Here is a 6345-nt window from a genome sequence, read left to right as displayed (position 1 = left end):
TTCTGGTTTTGTGTGGATTTTTAAAAAACCTATAATTAATTTTAATTATAATTATTATTCCATCCTTGGATTTAATATAAAACATTGACTATTTGTAAGTTATATATATGTGTATAAATATCTGTATATATATTCACATAAAATGATTTAATCTTTTATACTTTATTTGCAATATCAGTGTTAAGGATAATAAAAAAGCTCTATATAAACGCCCGATCAGGTTATGTCTCTGCAATTTATTAAGTATTTATTTAAAAATAATATAAAATACATTTCCTTTTTTATTGAATTTTCAATCAAACTATAATTATTTAAATTTATGAAATTAAAATGAAAATTATTATTATTTATACTATTCCTAAATATATAAATGTTTGAAATTATTTTTATATTTAGTAATCTTATTATTTTTTATGTTTAAGAGATAGATAGATAGATAGAGAGAGAGAGAGAGAGAGAGAGAGAGAGAGATAAAAACAAATAAAATTTTTATTATAAATAATATTTTAAATAACAAAATAAAACATAAATAATAAAAATAATTTTCATAGACTATATTTAGTTAAATCAAAGTTACTATTAATTAATTATTGATTTATTTACTATTAAATTTTTATTAATTAAATCATTTTTTTATTTATTATTAGGCGAGCAGTCATTGGATTTCAATAAACAATGTGAAAATATATCTAATACTACAATATATCTGCTAACAAAAAAAATAATAATTAAAAATAATCAATATTATTTATTAGGATTATATTGCGAGCCCTACCTAATAAGCTTGGTCTAATGGGATAACCTGAAGGTACTGGTGCTAAATTTTTTTAAATATAACAATACAAAATTATTTTTTATAAAAAAAATATTATTTATTATATTTCTGTTGTGAGGTCACCCGTTTTTGTTTTACTATTATTTTATTATAGGAGATTATGCTACCTGTGTCTACAATAGGGCCTGTGCTGAAAGTAAAGTTAGAGGATATATTTCTAAATGGCAATCGGATTGCGATGGAAGCGGCTATTATGAGTGCGAGGATTTTGAACGGATTCATAAATCAGGTAGTTGTGTGTGTGTGTTGTGTTGTGTTCATAAGCTAACTGTCCACTTATATCCAATATCTTATATATAGGTCCTCATTCATGCAATCCTGAATCAATTCAAAGTACAGACTATTGGAAATCATATCAGTCCTGTAAAGTCCGCCTATAGAAGCCTATGAAATGGGCTTAGTTGAGTATTTATATTTATAATAAAAATAAAATAATTAACTAATAATTTAATACCCGCAAGCCCATAATATAAATTATATAATATAAAAACTAAAATATATACATTGTATACTGTATTTAGTATATACATTTTATACTGTATTATGTATTTACATTATATTGTAGAATTTTAAATTTATATACAATATAAATAATAATTCTTATTATTACAAATTTATATATAAAAACTACTACTGTAATACTTATTAATATAGATTTAATTTTAATTAAAAATTATATTTCATAATTTAATATAGAAATTTTATGATAGAATATTCATATAGTCTAAATTGAGTAGTTTGTCTTAAATCATTTTTTTTAAGTTTATCTTTCTCTTAAATCATTTACTTTAAAATATATTTTTAAAAATAATACTGAATAATTAATATGTATAATTTTATACTTATCTGTATTTTAAATTAATTATAAATCTTTTTTTAAATTTTTATTAAATATTTTTTATTGTAACGATTTGCAATTTTAAATAATTGGGTCAAATAATTTTATAAAATTTATTATATATTTATTTTTGTTTGACTTTATATGGTTTTTACAAAACTATTTAGTGGTGAAGTAAAATTATATGAAACATTTTTATTTTTTAATTTACAAATATTTAAAAATAATATACTTTATATATATATTAAAAAATGTTATATTTTAGTTTGTTTTTATATTTTAAATCAATTTATTAAATACTATCTATTTTTACAATCAATAATTTTTATTTTAAAAATAATATTTAGTTTTTTATTTTAAAATACACATATATATATATATCTATGAAATAATAATTATAATTTCAAATAGTTTAGTAGATCGCAAATCCTACGCGTTTAAACTGAAGTAAGAGTAAAAGTAAGTTTTTAATTTTATATTCAAATGAATTATTATATTTTTAATGCTATTATTAAAAATTATTAATTGACTTTTATATTTTTATTAGATTTATATTTTAAAAAATATAAATTTATATTAATTTTTAAAAATCAATATTTTATATTCACTTTTATATTATTTTATATTTACAATACATTATAATTAATTTTATATCTAATATATATTTATAATATTATTTTTAGATATTATAAATAAATGTCATTTATTAAAATAATTTAATTGCAAATAACTATTAATTAGTAAATTAATTAATTAATTATATTATTTATGTTATTAAATTTTTTTATATAAATACTATATTAATTTTTTTGTTTTAATAAATAAACTTGAGAAACTTTACTTGAGAAAAACTACTTTTTAAAATAACTATAATTAGTCTAATAATAATAATATAAAATCATTGTTTTATTTTTTGCAAATTAATAAATTTAAAGTATATCTGTAAAGACATATCATAAAATTGATAGTCCTGTCACTTGGAAATGGTATCTTGAGGTACGATATGCTTAGAACGCGAGGCATTAGTTCCTATTCGCTTCGATATAAAAGTGTAATCAATGCCGATATTGAATATCTGAATCAGTTTTGATAACTGTGGCCAAGATTACGGTAGATTACATACTCAAATTTTTTAAGATTGCATAAAAATAAATTAAATAATTTATTATTATTATTATTATTATTATTATTATTATATTTATTATGTCATATTAATATTAAAGCAGTCGACTTTATCGTCTTCCCTGTCCTCTTCTGGTCAGACGTCGTCGGCCTCTTCTCCATCTTTACTTCACTCGTCCTGTCGTTGTCGTCAGAGACCTTTCCCTATCGGGCGGTCGTCCAACCAATTCCCAGTCGTAGTTTCGGTTGCCAACACAATGATTATACAATACTATTCACTTATGGGCTATATTTATTTTTAAACACAACTAAACTCACAATTAAAAATGATTATTGATTATCTAATGATTATTAGATAAATAATTTTTATAATTAGTTGCTTTTAATAATAAATATTGTTTATTAATACACTTTGACATTAAAATACCATTTATTACAATTAGTATAATTACACAAAATAAATTGTATTTAAGTAAATAGATATAAATGTATTATTATTTATAATTAATATTATATTCATATATTATAATAAGTTTTATAATTAGCTATAATTATTTTTTTAGTAATTATGATATTATTATTATTATTATTATCTTAATCATATATAAAATAATAATTAATAAGTTTACTTGTACTTGTAATTGATGTTTTATATACTGTATATTAAATATTGACTATAATATATATATATATATATATATACCTGTATTAAATATAATAGTTATATAATTAATTAATTGTATTTATAATATAAAAAGCAAATAATAAACTATAATTATTATTAAAATAATAAAAACAAAACCAAATAAAAATAACTAATTAATTTAATATTATTCTTAATTAATATTAAAAATAGTAATAATGATATAAAATTTAAAGTAAATATATTAAATACCTGTATATTACGTGAACTATAGTTTTATAATATATGCTATCAAATAGTAGTCAAATGTAGTTATTATTGTTTAAGTACTGGTGTTTAATGGTTAAGTAAAATAAATATTTATTTAATATTATTGAAATAATTAATTTATAAGTTATATTAATAATAATTATCAATTAAGCAAAAATAATGTCAAAATTTTTTGCTAAAAAATTATTACCGGAAAATGTTTGCTACAAATGGTCGGCCTATCATTTATATCGCATCGGCTTATGTAGCCATCAATTGTCGACAGCCAGTAGTAGTAGTAGTCATAGTAGTAGTAGTAGTAGTAGTAGTAGTAGTAGTAGTGATTGGTTACCAAAAACTAGACAATGCATTCATCGGCCGATTTTTATATTAATTATTTGTATAATTTATTTAATTGAACGCTTGATTTGTTTGTTAATTGTTAACGATTTGCCAAACAATTGGCAATTGTTTGCACTGTTGGGTGATTTCGGCTATTTTTGGCGCATAAAGATATTAATGGATATATTATTATCACTGCTATCACTGATGACTATACTATCAGTGCTGACATATTTTCATAACCATATAACGGGTATTCAGCCGACATTTATTAGGGTTTTCCAAATGATGTCCGGTTTACGGACACCCCTGAGTATAGGTCTGACAAATGCTGATGACATACATAAGCTAATCAAATGGATGCGATGGTTGTCTGAGGGATGTCGACTAAATAATACCTATTTAATAACCATAACGGGTCTGTCAAGTGTTAGTTTCGGTTATTTATTAAATATGCCCATCAGTTATGCCCTAATCTATGGTATACCCAATGCCTGTATGACTGCATTGTCTGGCTATTCAATGATGAATGTAATTATCTATCAGTTTATCTATTTTTATATACTGTGTCGCTATTTGAAGCTTAGACTCAATAATATTTATCGACAATTAGGACAATTGATAGCTAAACGCAAGATAAATACTAAACGTTTACTTAATTTGATGAAATTGATGGATAAATTTTGTTCAGATTTAACTGATTATAATCAAACATTTTGGTCAAAATTTTTACTATATATTTGGTTGACTTACGGTTCAACTATTGTTTTGAATTTGTATTCAATAATATTTGGTAAAACTAATATAATACCAATTGTATTGTTAACCTATATTTTTATTGTTCAATTGATAACATTTTTATTTATTATATTTATGGCCGCATCGGTAAACTCGTATGCTATGAAATCGTTGAAATTATTTAATAGTTATTTATTGATATTAATGTCAATATAATAATTTATAAAATATTATATTATAAATAAATTGTTTTTTTTAAAATTACATTTAATAATAACAATTTAATTAAACTCAATATTATATATAATTAATTTATAATAATAACTATTACCGTATATGTTATATATTAATAGATAATAAATTATTCCTATATTAATAATTATATAATAATTAATAACTAATGCTTCATATAATAAATAACTTATATTATTTTTTTAATATATAAACTTAGCTTCAGATAAATTGAGATTTTTTTACTTCAATAAAATATAATTATAATTAAATTTATTAAATAATTTATTATGAAAAATATAAAATATAGAAATAGTAACAAAAAATGCATAAAAAATACATATAATATGTAATATAACATAATATTTAATATTAGTATTTATTTGTTATAATATTATTACATAACAATATATTGTATATACAACTAGTACTATATAACTTAATAAAATAAAAAATAATAATAATTATTTTATTATTATTATTATTATTATTATTTGATATAAATATGCAAATAATATACATAAATAATATATATACTATTAAATAATTTATTATACTGTATTAGTAAATATTATTAAAAAAATTTCTATTAGTAAATATAAATTACATAAATATCATTATTATTATTATTAATATTATTATTACTAAAAAAATAGTTTAATATACATAATAATATTAATATTAGTGTTAAAATTAATTAATGTAGAAAAATAATTTAGTTTCGTAATAATTATATGTAAATTATTAGTATTTATTTTATTATTAATTATCATATGATATTATTCAACAAAATTTAATATAGAAAATTAACAACAAAAAACTATACAAATAAAAATAATAAAAATTATCATATGTTTTATATAAAAATATTTGTCAATAATTTAATAATTTAATTAATACATTCATTAACTTATAATAAAAATAATAAAAATTATTATTATTATTATTATAGAAATAACCATTAATTTTAGCACTTAGTACTAGTAGTTAAATGTTATGTAAAATAAATTTTCACTTTAATATTATTATTGAAAATAATATATAACTATCAATTAATTAAAGTTAATAGTAGTAGTAGTAGTAGTAGTAGTAGTAGTAATAATAATAATAATAATAGTAAATATAGTTTAGAATTTTTTAAAAAAGTTTTACATTAATTTTTTTAAAAGTTATTTTTTCTAATAATAAAAATACGAAATAATGTCAGCATTTTTGGCCAGAAAATTATTGCCCGAAAATGTTAGCTATAAATGGTCGGCCTATCATTTATATCGTATTGGTTTAACTAATTACAAACTATTACTACTAACCGATTGGTGTCCACTGAGACTATGGTTTAACCGGCCG

Source organism: Oppia nitens, unplaced genomic scaffold (genome assembly GCF_028296485.1).
Source record: "Oppia nitens isolate AA-2021 unplaced genomic scaffold, nextdenovo-longstitch-racon4-pilon3 scaffold24_pilon_pilon_pilon, whole genome shotgun sequence".
Taxonomy (NCBI): domain Eukaryota; kingdom Metazoa; phylum Arthropoda; class Arachnida; order Sarcoptiformes; family Oppiidae; genus Oppia; species Oppia nitens.
This window is presented reverse-complemented; position numbering follows the sequence as displayed.